This window comes from Pongo pygmaeus, chromosome 18 (genome assembly GCF_028885625.2).
Source record: "Pongo pygmaeus isolate AG05252 chromosome 18, NHGRI_mPonPyg2-v2.0_pri, whole genome shotgun sequence".
Taxonomy (NCBI): Eukaryota; Metazoa; Chordata; class Mammalia; order Primates; family Hominidae; genus Pongo; species Pongo pygmaeus.
Window position 1 is genome coordinate 55,590,675 of NC_072391.2, and position 15,427 is coordinate 55,606,101.

Below are 15,427 nucleotides of genomic sequence, written 5' to 3' on the forward strand. Positions count from 1 at the left end.
TGACAGTTCTGACCACCTAGGGCTGTTGTGTTCATTCAAGGACATGCTGCAGGCAAGAGAACCAGCTAGAAACTGTTGAGTGCTGTGAGCCAGAGCTATATGAATCTTATCTCCGAAGTTGGCCCTGTTGTTAATCCCACTTCGCTGATAGGGAAACCAAAGCACAAAGATGGATTCATTTGCACTGGGTGCAGAGACAGAGCAGGATTTGAACCAGGCAGGATGTCCGAACCCACAGCCTCATGATTAATCGCTAGGCTGAGCTGCCTCATGTCAAAGATCTCTCCTTTTATAGATTGGGGAGCTCAGATAAGGGCTGAGACTTTCTCAAGGTCTAATAAGGACTAGGACAAAAGCTAGTTTTTTACCAGACCTGGAAGCCAGAGAGGGGGTTTGATGGTCAATGGTGAGCAGACCAATTCTCTGTCCCTTCAGAGTGGACACATAATTGCAGCTTGATGACTCAGGTGAATGCTCATGTCTCTCCAGAATGAGGACATCCTGACATGGCCACCTGTGTAGCTCTGAGGCTCACCCGGGGTCGGGGGAGGATGGATGCCTCTTGCTGCAGTTTGGATGCATTCCCCAAAAGTTCATGTGTTGAAAACTTAATTGCCAATGTAATAATATTAAGAGGTGGGGCCTTTAGGAAGGGATTGGGTCATGAGGGTGGAGCCCACATGAATCATGAATAGATTAATGCCCTTATTGCAGGAGTGAGTTAATTCTCCCAAGAGTAGATTGTTGTAAAATGAGCCTGGCTAGCTCTTGCAGGTTCTTTCACACATGCTCTCTTTGCCCTTCGTTTTTCTGTCATGTTATGATGCAGTACCAAAGCCCTCACCAGAAGCTGCCATCACTCCCTTAGATTTCCCAACCTCCAGAACCATGAGCTAAATAAACCTCTATTCTTTATAAATTACTCAGGCTGTGGTATTTAGTTATAGCAACAGAAAATTGGCTAAGACACCACCTAAATGCCTGACCCAGAACTCCCTGTGCTCTTGGATCTGGCTGGAACCAAGAGGGACATACAAAGTGGAATATATGGGCCAGGCACTGTGGTTCACGCCTGTCATGCCAACACTTTGGGAGGCTGAAGTGGGAGGATCATTTGAGACCAGGAGTTTAAGACCAGCCTGGGCAAAATAGTGAGACCATATCTCTACAAAAAATTAAAAAATTAGTTGGTATGTTGGCACATACCTGTAGTCCCAGCTACTCAGGAAGCTGAGATGGGAGGATTGGTTGAGCTTACGAGGTTGAGGTGGCACAGAGCCATGATTGTGCCATTGCACTCCAGCAATAGAGAGAGACCCTGTCTAGAAAAAACAAGTGGAATATATGGATCAAAGGATTAATCATAAAATGTAAAAGGCTTTAAAAACTGAAAAGGCTTTTTATTCAGCGCAGTGGCTCACGCCTGTAATCCCAGCACTTTGGAAGGCCAAGGCAGGCAGATCACTTGAGCCCAGGAGTTCAAGACCAGCCTGGCCAACATAGTGAAACCCTGTTTCTGCCAAAAAATACAAAAATTGGCCGGGTGTGGGGTGTGTGTCTGTAGTTCCAGCTACTTGGGAGGCTGAGGTGAGAGAATTGCTTGATCCCAGGAGGCTGAGGCTGCAGTGAGCCGAGTTCATGCTACTGCACTCCAGCCTAGATGACAGAGTGAGACCTGTCTCAAGCAATCCAGTAAAAAATGAGGAAAATATTTGAACAAAGGACTCACAAAAGAAGATCTATGAATGGCAAATATAGACAAGAGTTCAACATCATTACTCATCAGGGAAAGGCATATTTAAACCATAATAAAAAACTATGTTACTTTCACCAGAAAAGCTAAACTAAAAAGACTGACAGGGCAGGCGCATTGTCTCATGCCTGTAATCCCAACACTTTGGGAGGCCGAGGCAGGGGTACCACAACGTCAGGAGTTCGAGACCAGCCTGGCCAAAATGGTGAAACACTGTCTCTACTAAAAATACAAAAAAAAAACTATCCAGGTGTGGTGGCGCACGCCTGTAGTCCCAGCTACTCAGGGGGCTGAGGTAGGAGAACTGCTTGAACGCAGGAGGTGGAGGTTGCAGTGAGCCAAGTTTGCGCCACTGCACTCCATCCTGGGCAATAGAGGGAGACTCCATTTCAAAAAAAAAAAAAAAAAAAAAGACTGACAAGACAAAATGTTAGCAAGGACGTGGAGCTACTGGAAATCTCAGAACTCATTTATGGGAATGGAAAATGATTCAATCACTTGGGAGAAAGTTGTGGTGGTATTTTACAAAACTAATTACAGGTTGAGCATGGTGGCTCATGCCTATAATCCCAACACTTTGGGAGGCTGAGGCAGGAGGATTACTTGAGCCCAGGAATTTGAGACCAGTCTGGGCAACATAGGGAGACCCTGTCTCTAGAAAAATATATGAAAATTAGCCAGGAGTGGTGGTGCACACCTGTAGTCCCAGCTACTTGAGAGGTTGAGGTGGGAGGATTGCTTCAGACTGGGAAGTCAATGCTGCAGTGAGCCAGGATCACTCCAGCCTGGGTGACAGAGCGAGACCCTATCTCAAAACTAAACTAATTATACCTTATGACCCAGAAATTCCTCTTAGCTAATTAGTCAGTAAGAATTAAAACATATGCTCACCAAAGAAAATTGTACATGAATGTTCATTGCAGCTTTATTCATAATAACAAAAAACTGGAAATTGCCCAGGTGTTCATTAACAAAAGTATGGATAAACAAACTGTGATCTAGCCATACAATGGAATACCACTCAGCAATAAAAAAGGACCAGGCCGGGCGCGGTGGCTCATGCCTGTAATCCCAGCACTTTGGGAGGCTGAGGTGGGCGGATCATGAGGTCAGGACAGAGACCATTCTGGCTAACATGGTGAAACCCCGTCTCTACTAAAAATACAAAAAAAAAAAATAGCCAGGTGTGATGGCAGGCACCTGTAGTCCCAGCTACTTGGGAGGCTGAAGCAGGAGAATGTCATGAACCCAGGAGGCAGAGCTTGCAGTGAGCCAAGTTTGCACCACTGCACTCCAGCCTGAGCAACAGAGCAAGACTCCATCTCAAAAAAAAAAAAAAAAAAAAGGAACAGCCAGCGATATAGAAAACAATATGGAAGAATCTCATCAACATTACATTAAGTGAAAAAAGCCAAACAAAAAAGTATATTCCATTTGTATGATGTTCTAGGATAGGCTAAATAACATACAGGACAATTCCTAACAACCAGTAATTATTTGGGCCACAATGTCAATAGTGCTGAGGTTGAGAAACCTCAACTAAACTAATTTCTGGTGGAAAAAACTAGAATAGTGGTTGTTGTCTCCATGAAAGCAGAGATTGCCTGTGAATGGGCATCAATGATGTTTTTCAGGTGATGGTAATGTCTCATATTTCAATAGAAATTTTGGTTACACAGGTGTATGCATCTATCAAAACTTAGCAAATGTATATTTAAGATTTTTGCATTTAGTTGTAAAGTTCATATTAAAAGAAAAAAATGGGTACAATAACTGGTACATTATTTGAGTGATGAATACACTAAAAGCCAAGATGTCACCACTGTACAAAATATATGTGTAACAAAATTGCAATTGTACCCTTAAATTTATAAAAGTAAAAAAAAAAGAAAAAACTGAAAAAGTAGTGAGCTTTAATGAATGACATGTGATGGGGGATGGATGGATGGATAGATAGATCGATCGATAGATAGATCGACCTAGTTCATAATTCTTTACATTAAATTCCCTCTGTCCAAATAACTGATGTGATTTCTGTCTCCCAGGTGGACCTTCATTGATGTATCCATTGAGCAGCCATTCTAGAAGGCAAATCTAATCATGACATTCCCCTGCTTAAAACCTTTTAATAGTTACCTATCTTCAAGTTAACCTCTTAGTCCATCATTCAAGGCTCCTAACCATCCAACCAACATCTACAAATGCATGCTATGTACTCTAAATTGTAGTCACAACCAGCAACTTGCTATTTCATGGACACAAGCTTTTCCTATCACCATCATCCCCAGGTAATTTTGCATATCTTCTTCCCTTTGCCCAGAATGTCTTCCCCACCTTCTCTACCTGGAAAACTCCTATTCTAAGTGTGAATCACCTCCTCTGTGAAGCCTTCCTTGACTTCTTCAGGCAGAGCAAAGATTGCCTCTTTTGGTCTTCCCCATTGCACTCCTAGAGCACTTGTCAAATTGTGTAACTGTTTGCATAACCGTCTCCCCCCTAGACTAGGAGGCGCTCAATCCTGAGGCTCCATCCTCATTCCTTCTCGAATCCTTTAAGCCTAGACTACTGACTTGTATAGGGCGAAGCTCAATCCATGTTTGTTGAATGAAAAACACACAAACAGATCCACGCTACAGTCCACTTGCAAATTTATGTAAGTCATGCCCGAGGGTAAACAAAAGTGATATCTAAGATTTAACAAATGATAAAGTTTACCTTTTAAAAGCTCAAGTTTCATTCTATTTTTAGAAACACGTGAACATAATTAACAGCTTTGGTCTTGTTTTCTCTTTTGGCATCGAGTTCTGCTCATTTTCAGAGGGGTCTGCTTCTGGGAATGGCTTTAACAAGTTCATAAAAGCCAGACTCGTCTGAGGCTTTGCCTAAAGGATCATATTTATCTTATTGAATTAACTTTATTTTTAATCACAATAAATGTTGGTTTGTTTTTTGTGGTTTTGTTGTTGTTTTTTGAGATGAAGTCTCACTCTATCACCCAGGCTGAAGCGCTGTGGCGCGACCTGGGCTCACTGTAACCTCTGCCTCCCGGGTTCAAGTGATTCTCCTGCCTCAGCCTCCTGAGTAGCTTGAATTACAGGCGCCCACCACAATGCCAGGCTAATTTTTTTGTATTTTTAGTAGAGACGGGGTTTCACCATTTTAGGCAGGCTGGTGTCAAACTCGTGACGTCAAGTGATCTGCCTGCCTTGGCCTCCCAAAGTGCTGGGATTACAGGCTTGAGCTACTGCGCCCGCCTTAATCACAATAAATCTATTCTTATTTTATTATTAAAATTATACACACTTTGGAAACTACAGTGGAAAATAAAACAGATAAGTATAAAGAAGAAACTAAGAATTCCCTTAAAATCCACCACCTGGATATAACCACTCTTAGCATTTGGTGAACCAAATGCACCAGTAGGAGCTCAAGCTGCTGCTTTCTGCCATGATCTGGTAGGTTGTATTTTTCAGGGTTTCAGACTGGCCCTCTTATGTCCTGGCTGATTGCTGAGCCTCAGCATACAGAGAGCCAAGGCCTTGCCCTCAGTGAATAGACACCCCAGTCATAAATCACAGGTCTCCGCTCTGAAATCCATTGGGCTTGTGTGAGCATGAGTTCAAAGAAGAAAACAACGATCAGATAATATCTGCTGAGTAATCAGTCCAATGACAAGTTTAAAAAACACACTCATATTTGAAAAACAGGATTATTGAATTAGCAAAAGGGAACATATTAGACTCAGCAGGGCTGAGTTTCCAAATGTCTTTTTGAAATAATTAACTCCAGGCAGTAGGGATGGAGTACATTCATTGCAAATGGGAATGGCTGCAGGACTGCTAGCTAGAAGGCGGCCCTGGGGAAGGGGTGTACAGAAGAGGGCTTGGGTGAGGGGCTATCCTATGAAACCAGGCATTTCTACCAATATGAAAAGGCTTTTCGGCAGAGTGGTTAAAGGTGTGGGCTTAGAGATCCAGGCTCGAGTCTTTGCTCCACCACTGACCAGCTGTAAGACTGTAAGCAAGTTAAGTCTTAACTTCCTCAAGCCTTGGTTTTCTCATCTGTAAAATGGGGATAATCTAAATTCCTACTTGATGGGATTGTGGTGACAACTATATAGAACCTTTCAGATGGATTCGCAGTCCATGGTGAGCCTTCGAGGCTTGCTGATGATGATTGTGCTTGTTCCTATGAAGAATGAGATGGAAGAAGGGCAGGTGTGTGTTCACAAGGGGCACAGTTGATTCTGGATTAAGAGGGCATTGAATGTGGTGAAGGTCACTGAAATCACCTGAGACCTTAGACTCTTGCTGATTCACTATAGGAAAGAAATCACACAATGAGATTTAAAGCAGACGAAGCTGGCCTCCAGAATCTCTTAAGAAAAAATAAAAGGCAGCGGTGTGTGGGTAGGGGGTGCTCCTGGTAAACCAGTTAGCTATTGCTGCAAGACTATTCTCCTTCTCTGCCTCCTATTTACCAGGCACCCACTAGCCCAACCAGGCACAGGATGCAATGACAAAATGCTGGCACTTGGGGCTTGTGGCTTCCTGGACACCGATCACACTGTTATCTAAGTTGTCTCATCACCCGAACAGCAGACTTTTCAAGTTGTGCTCCCGAGTCTGGGGAAGACTTTGATGTAGATCCAGCTTCACTTACCAGTGCCTCCAGGGTGAGGCATCTGCAGAACCAATGTCAATTGACCTGGATCCAAGAACAGTTATGGTGATTGGAAATTGATCAAAATACAGGATCAATGATGCTCAATAGGAGGAAGAGAGAGATGGTGAGGTCTGGGAAAGCTCGTTCCTTTAATTCTCAAGGTCTTAGGATGGAGGAGAAGGAGCCTGGAGACAGGACTCTGGAAGTCTAGGACTCTTCCCAGGGGTATCTGGACAATCCCCAACAGAGCACTTGGTCTCTAATTTCTCACAGTGGCCACCTGCTTTGGACTCACTCGGGAAACTTATTAAGGATACAGATGCTTTGGTGCCCTTGTCCCCAACCAACCAGGGTCCCAGGGTAAGGACTCAGGGGCTTTGTGAGTCACAAGGTCTCCAGATGATTCTGAGACTTTCAACCAGGGGCTTTAAAGTAGGGAGGAGAAACCAAGATGCCTGTCCTTCGGCTTTATGTGCTAACACTTGCCAAATGCCTTCAAATCTGAGGAAATGGGAGGGAAGAGTTCAATTCAAGAAGGGGAAACTTCGGCGATGACCTGGGGTTTTCACTTTTATTTTCTAGAATTCCATAATGTTAGCCATGGTTTTAAGCAACTGCTCAATTCAGCTATGCCCATTTTATAGACATGGAAACTGAGGTGAAGATGACCCAACTCCTGCCTAAAGCCCAACAAATTCTTCCTGTGGAACCCTGGGCTTCCCCTCTCCTCCTAGTGTTCTTTCTTCCACGAGTTTGTGATCCAAACGCATGCATCGTCAAAAGCTCATTTTCAGTGTTTGCTGTCCCTCAGGCTCTGTGCTGACTGCGTTCTATGCACTCTCATTTAATCTTCATCATGATTCAGTGATATAAAGAGAAGGAAAATAATGCTTAGAGAGATTCAGCAATTTGCTCAACATCACACAGCGCCAAAGCTGTGGGATCCCAGGGTCCCCAGGGGCCCTGCTCCCAAACTTAACTCTAGATCTAAGCACCTCTTCCCACCCCCCTGGGTGACAGGGAAGAAGAAAATGACCCTTGCTGGTTACACTTTCAGTTACGAGACCCAGAAGAGGCAATGCAAATGGGTTCAACCATGAGTGCTTAAACCCCCCCTCCCCACATACAACACACACACACACACACACACACCCCCTCCTCTCAAGACACACATACATGCACATGCGCACACATCATCCATACCCTCTATGCCACCCTTGCACATGTCAGGGTGAGGGCATGGCAAGCTTGGAATTCACCACTACCCTTGCTTTGTTCAGCAAGTCGGGAGCCTGCTGAATATGTCAGCTGGCTTGGCAAAGAGGAATCTGTGCTCACAAGGTAGTTCTGGTGGGTGGGACAGGGGACAGTCTGTGCCACACACCAAGAGCCTGCAGAGACCCAAAGAGGGAGCAGCTGGAGAGGAGAGCAGAGAATGGGGCTGGCAGGGGGTTGGGGGGGCACCATTGATCTTCTCCAGGGGACACTGAGGTCACAGCTCTGGCAGGCAGCATCTGGACGCCTGCAGGAGGTGGGTAATGGCCTATAAATAATGCACCAGGACAAGACAGGGGCAGCCGGTGGGAGTGGGCGACTCTGGACTTGGAGGCAGGAGACCCCAGAAGGAATCCCACCCTCATCTCCGATGGTGGATGGGTGGGTGTCTCCCTCTCTGGGCTCCGTTTCGCAAAATGTGAGCCAAGGGCACTCATCATCATAACCAGCCACTGTGAGGATGACAAGAGAAAACAGGAGAATGTGTCATAAACAGAAAGGCCTGATCCAAATGGGAGATGGTATTGTAGGGGAGGAAAAAAAGATTCCTTTTTTTCCATCCTCCTTCCATCCTCCTAGATTTTCTGGCTGGGGTCCTGTAAACAAGGCTGACAAAAGACAGATTAACAAGAAAAAAAACAAGCAGAAGTTTATTAACATGTGCATCATGCATACACGTGGAAATACTCAGGGATGAGTAACTCAAAGGAGTGGCTAGAACTTGGGCTTATACAGCATCTTGACAAAAGAACAATAAATTATTAGAGAAGTGACAAGACAAAGTGAAAGGACTTAGAGCTTCTAGGGAGGCAAGCTGTGGGAGGGTAAATATATGGAGAAACTAAGGGAAGATAGGGTGGGTGAGTCAGGTTTGTTTTGTAGATTCCTCTGGTGCTGTCTCTGGGCTAAGGGTCCAAAGTTGTCTATGTTGATTAACTTCTGTTCTTCCTGGCAGAGTGAAGAAGAGCTACTTTTACAAATTTATATCCTGCTTTTAGGCAAATAGGGGGAGGCCAGAGAGTTTTTCTTGTATCTGCTTCTTCTCAGTTGACTTCAGTTCAAAATAACCAATGTGCTAAAATGGCATATTTTGGTACTATAATTATTAAATGTTTATACTATTATACTATTACATTAACAGATATATAATTATGATATAATTATTATTCCATCTAGAGAGGCAGTAAAGCATAGTAGTTAAGAGACCCACAGCTGAGCGTGGTGGCTCAGGCCTGTAATCTCAGTACTCTTGGAGGCTGAGGTGGGAGGATTGCTTGAGCCCAGGAGGTTGAGGCTGCAATGAACCATGATTGCACCACTGCACTCCAGCCTGGGTGACAGTAGGAGATCCTGTCTCAAAAAAAGAAAAAGAAAAAGAACAGAGACCCTGGGCCCACAGTTCCTTTGTTCAGACCCAATTACTAGCTATGCGAGTGGGCAAGTGACTTCCTTTCTAGGCCTCAGTTTCCTAATCTGTAAACCGGGGAAAATGATGGGAGCCATCACATGGGGCTGTTATGAGGACTGGATGGGTTAAGGATGTGCCACTCCAAGACAGGGATGCCCTCTCTCACCACTCCTATTCAACATAGTGTTGGAAGTTCTGGCCAGGGCAATTAGGCAGGAGAAGGAAATAATGGTTATTCAATTAGGAAAAGAAGAAGTCAAATTGTCCCTGTTTGCAGATGACATGATTGTATATCTAGAAAACCCCATTGTCTCAGCCCAAAATCTCCTTAAGCTGATAAGCAACTTCAGCAAAGTCTCAGGATACAAAATCAATGTACAAAAATCACAAGCATTCTTATACACCAATAACAGACAGCCAAATCATGAGTGAACTCCCATTCACAATTGCTTCAAAGAGAATAAAATACCTAGGAATCCAACTTACAAGGGACGTGAAGGACCTCTTCAAGGAGAACTACAAACCACTGCTCAATGAAATAAAAGAGGATACAAACAAATGGAAGAACATTCCATGCTCATGGGTAGGAAGAATCAATATCGTGAAAATGGCCATACTGCCCAAGGTAATTTATAGATTCAATACCATCCCCATCAAGCTACCAATGACTTTCTTCACAGAATTGGAAAAAACTACTTTAAAGTTCATATGGAACCAAAAAAGAGCCCGCATCACCAAGTCAATCCTAAGCCAAAAGAACAAAGCTGGAGGCATCACGCTACTTGACTTCAAACTCTACTACAAGGCTACAGTAACCAAAACAGCATGGTACTGGTACCAAAACAGAGATATAGATCAATGGAACAGAACAGAGCCCTCAGAAATAACGCCGCATATCTACAACTATCTGATCTTTGACAAACCTGAGAAAAACAAGCAATGGGGAAAGGATTCCCTGTTTAATAAATGGCGCTGGGAAAACTGGCTAGCCATATGTAGAAAGCTGAAACTGGATCCCTTCCTTACACCTTATACAAAAATTAATTCAAGATGGATTAAAGACTTAAACGTTAGACCTAAAATCATAAAAACCCTAGAAGAAAACCTAGGCATTACCATTCAGGACATAGGCATGGGCAAGGACTTCATGTCTAAAACACCAAAAGCATGGCAACAAAAGCCAAAATTGTCAAATGGGATCTAATTAAACTAAAGAGCTTCTGCACAGCAAAAGAAACTACCATCAGAGTGAACAGGCAACCTACAGAATGGGAGAAAATTTTCACAACCTACTCATCTGACAAAGGGCTAATATCCAGAATCTACGATGAACTCAAACAAATTTACAAGAAAAAAACAAACAACCCCATCCACAAGTGGGCGAAGGACATGAACAGACACTTCTCAAAAGAAGACATTTATGCAGCCAAAAAACACGTGAAAAAATGCTCACCATCACTGGCCATCAGAGAAATGCAAATCAAAACCACAATGAGATACCATCTCACACCAGTTAGAATGGCAATCATTAAAAAGTCAGGAAACAACAGGTGCTGGATAGGATGTGGAGAAATAGGAACACTTTTACACTGTTGGTGGGACTGTAAACTAGTTCAGCCATTGTGGAAGTCAGTGTGGCGATTCCTCAGGGATCTAGAACTAGAAATACCATTTGACCCAGCCATCCCATTACTGGGTATATACCCAAAGGACTATAAATCATGCTGCTATAAAGACACATGCACACGTATGTTTATTGCGGCACTATTCACAATAGCAAAGACTTGGAACCAACTCAAATGTCCAACAATGATAGACTGGATTAAGAAAATGTGGCACATATACACCATGGAATACTATGCAGCCATAAAAAATGATGAGTTCATGTCCTTTGTAGGGACATGGATGAAATTGGAAATCATCATTCTCAGTAAACTGTCGCAAGGACAAAAAACCAAACACCGCATGTTCTCACTCATAGGTGGGAACTGAACAATGAGAACACATGGACACAGGAAGGGGAACATCACACGCTGGGGACTGTTGTGGGGTGGGGGGAGGGGGGAGGGATAGCATTAGGAGATATACCTAATGCTAAATGACGAGTTAATGGGTGCAGCACACCAGTATGGCACATGTATGCATATGTAACTAACCTGCACATTGTGCACATGTACCCTAAAACTTAAAGTATAATTAAAAAAAAAAAAAAAAGGATGTGCCACTCTTGGAACAGTGTCTGGCACGGTGGAGGAGTACACGAGGGCTGGCTGTTCTTTCCTTTGGCAGGCAGGCAACATCGTGTTGCCTACATAATGGGCTGTTGGGCTGATGTTGTGGGGAGCTTAGGATCCTGTCTGGCAGAGGGTCTAGACTCAATGCATGGTGGCCCTAATGATTATGCAGCGACCCCAGGCCTGAGGCCATAGGTGGTCCCAGGATGCTGACATCTACCTGTCCAGCATCACTGCTCACTCACCAGCCTGTGACTCCTTTCCCTAGAAGGCCCCTGGTGTCACTCTCTGTGATCCATCCAGCCCAACCTGCTGAGCCAATGGTTCTGTCTCAGAACCAAATTCTGACCCACATTGAGACCTCCCAGCTAGACCCCAATATATAAATTTTTTAAAGCATTTTTTTGTTATGCATCTTTCCTGATAGTAAGTGGGTGCTTATAGCAATACTCCAGTGGAATTCAACCATCATATGATAAGTGACCACTAAGGGTCAGATGTGATTCTTGGCATCAGGGATAGGGCATTATATTCACTTTTTTATGGAAGCTGTCAAAAATCACATTTGTGGGCCGGGTGTGGTGGCTCATGCCTGTAGTCCCAGCACATTGGGAGGCAGAGGCGGGTGGATCACCTGAGGTCAGGAGTTTGAGACCAGCCTGATTAACATGGTGAAACCCCGTCTCTACTAAATACAAAAAAAATTAGCGGGGCATGGTGGTGCATGCCTGCAATCCCAGCTACTTGGGAGGCTGAGGCAGGAGAATTGCTTGATCCCAGGAGGCGGAGGTTGCAGTGAGCCGAGATTGTCCCATTGCACTCCAGCCTGGGCGACAGAGCAAAACTCTGTCAAAAAAAAAAAAAACACACACACACACACACACACACATTTGTGGCTTAAAACAACACAAATATATTTGCTTACAGTTCTGGAGGTCCTCAGTCTGAAATGGGTCTCTCTGGGTTGAAATCAAGATGTCGGCAGGGCTGCCCTTCTTTTGGCAGCTGTAGGGGAAAATCCCCTTCCGTCCCTTTTCCAGCTTCTAGAGGCTGCATGCTTTCCTTGGCTTTGTGGCCCTTTCTCTATCTTCAAATCCAGCAACATTGTCAAGCCACATCCTTCTCACACTGCCATTTATTCTGTTCCCTCCTGCCTCCCTCTTCCACTTTTGATGACCCCCGTGATTACTTTGGACCCACCTAGATAATCCAGGATCATGTCCCTATTTTAAAGTCAGCTGATTAGCAACTTTCATTCCATCTGCAACCTTCTTTTCCCTCTGCCAAGTAACATAACATATTCATAGTTTCCACAAATTAAGATTTGGGGGGGTGGGGGTTATTCTGCCTACCACAGGTACTAATATTTGTTTATTGTCCATGGTCCATGGTATTCCCAGTTGCATTGCCACTTTACAAACATTCATCTACTCATTCATTCATTCAGCAAGGACTGGTGGAGAGCTCCCATCTACTGAGCCCATGCTAAGTATCTGGGGCTAAACAGTGATCAAGCTCCCTTGCCCTCAGGAAGCTCATCTTTCAGGGCACAGATGAAATTGCACACAGACAACCACTGTATGGAGTGAGGGAGGGTGGTTGAGCCACTTGCTTCACTTCTGTGTATGTTTCTTCATCTGTAAAATCAGAAAAGTAAGGCTACAGCTAGCTCTCTAAATATTGAGCAAGTCAAAGGAGATAACATATATAGGTAATGCCCTCTGCATTATCCCTGGCACAATAAATGGCAGATTATTATTACAACTAAGCATGGGGCTCAAAGGGGGACCACAGGAGGGGAATCAGGGAATGAAGGGATTAGTTGAGGTCTAAATTGACACTCCAGAGATAAATGGGATTACCAGTGGAGGTGTAGAAAGTGGAAGGTAGAGGTCTCCGGACAGAGAGAATGCACATGCAAAGACCCCACGGTGAACAAGCCCCTCAGTTCTTATGACCCCAAAGCCCCACCAGCTCTCTTCTTGTCATGTGCATGAGTTGTGCTCCCTTCCCAGAAGTCTTGAAGCCCCAGGACCCCCCCTGACTTCTCAGCACCCAGTTCCAAGGCAGCTGGATGTGCCACAGCACCTACTGCACTCATCACAAGGATTCTCTTTGCCCCCACACTTTGCACCTGAAACTATGTGATTCATCGTCCTCAACAGCTACTAATCAATGAATTCAAACTGGACACCAGGCCCTGGGCTGTTACCCACTCACTAATTCCTCAAAGCTTTATCATTAGACCCACTTGAGAAACAAAGAGATCTGCAAGGTTAGGTTACTTGTTCAAAGTCACCCAGGTAGTGGATGGTGGAACCCAGGGCTGTCTGTCTCCAAGCCATGAAGCCTGCACAGGCCAGCAGCCTAGGTCTTTAATGCTCAGCTCTATGCCTGGAGGATATATGGTGAGGAAAGCGGGGTGAGTTGGGACCTTAGAAGAATAGCTGTTCTGGCCAGGCACAGAGGCTCATGCCTATAATCCCAGTACTTTGGGAGGCTAAGGCAGGAGAATCGCTTGAGTCCAAGAGTTTGAGGCCAGCCTGAGCAACATGGGGAAACCCTATCTCCACAAAAAATACAAAAACTAGCCAGGTGTGGTGACATGCACCTGTAGTCCCAGCAACTCAGGAGGCTGAGGTGGGAAGATCAATTGAGCCTAGGAGGTTGAGGCTACCGTGAGCTATGATCACACCACTGCACTCCAGCCTGGGCAACAGAACTAGACCATGTCTCAAAAAGAAAAAAAAAAAAAAAGAATAGCTATTCTATCCTAGAGTCATAGTGTCAGCCTAGTAGGGACCAAAGCCTGGGTCAAGGGGCAGGGCAGAGGCCAGAGCACTTGCTAAAAAAGAACAGACTCCCTTCTTTGCCAGAATACGTTGTAACAGTAACGAGTTACAAGAAAAGAAAGGACAAACAGGCTTAGATGCTTAAGGGAGGAGGGTTCCACACCGTGCCCTCCCATCCCCAGCAGGGCCTGGTCCTGCCCAAGAATAGGGACATCTGACTCAGAACCAGCACAGGAGCAGAGACAGGGCTGAGCCTCTTAGCTCATCCCTTCCTTGACTGGAGACAAAGCTGTGCAGACAAACAAGAAAAAAAGCCCACGTCGGGTTCATGGTGTACACTTTTGGCTTCTGGTCCCTTCATTTTCATAGTCAGCGACATCAAGCCAACTGTTTTCTCTTGGAGAACGCAGACCTCCACCCACACTGTCGTGATGTCCAAACTACCTTCTTGGCATTAAATCTTTCTTTTATGAAATCATGGTGATAACAGATGATTTGTGTGTGTATTAGGTAAAATAAATGATTGGCATCTGAACAGTAAAGAATTAGCTCAGCAGGCTGGTATTGCTCAAACCCTGCACATTCCAAAGAAGGGGCTGGCCCTTGACTCCTCCTGGGAGATAACCTCAGCCCTTGTAGCATCCTGTTTGATAACAATGTTTTTGTATGTCTGGGGCCTCGTGCCACACTGTATCAGTTTGACCAGAGTTTATGCTAACAATGTAACTTGTGATGAATGCCTGTTTTTATTTGTCTGACACCACTGTATCAGTTTGATCTCTGGGGGCCTGGAGACTGGTGGCTAAAGTTGGTCACATGGATGATGCATACTTACATGACTGACCTCAATAAAAACCCTGGATGCTAAGGCTTGGGTGAGCTTCCCTGGTTGGTAACACCTTGCATATGTTGTCATACATTGTTGCTGGAGGAATTAGTGTGTTCCCAGGTGAATCCACTAGGAAGGGACACCTGTAAGCATGCACCTGATATCCCCGGGACTTTGTTTTTGTACCTTTTCTTTTTACTGATTTTGATCTGTATCCTTACACCACAATAAATGATAAACACGAGTACAATGGCTTTTCTGAGTTCTGTGAGTCCTAGCAAATCATGAAGCCTGAGGGTGATCTTGGGGACTCTCAAGCCAGCATTCTAAGTTGGCTTCCCAGTTTCTGTTATTTGGAAACTTGATTGAAACCTCTGATTCAACCCAACCCTGTTGTCATGGTGCTCAGGACACTGGGGAAACTGCAGCCCCTGAGAACGGACAGTGCCCCTGGGTGGTGAGCCATAGAGC

The 15,427-nt window shown here is 44.7% G+C and overlaps 1 long non-coding RNA gene across 1 annotated transcript in view; it reads left to right on the forward strand.

Annotated features, from left to right (window-relative positions):
• The window catches only part of LOC129016139 (uncharacterized), a 43,806-nt gene that overhangs the window by 22,563 nt on the left and 5,816 nt on the right, over positions 1-15,427 (forward strand). The window lies entirely within an intron of this gene.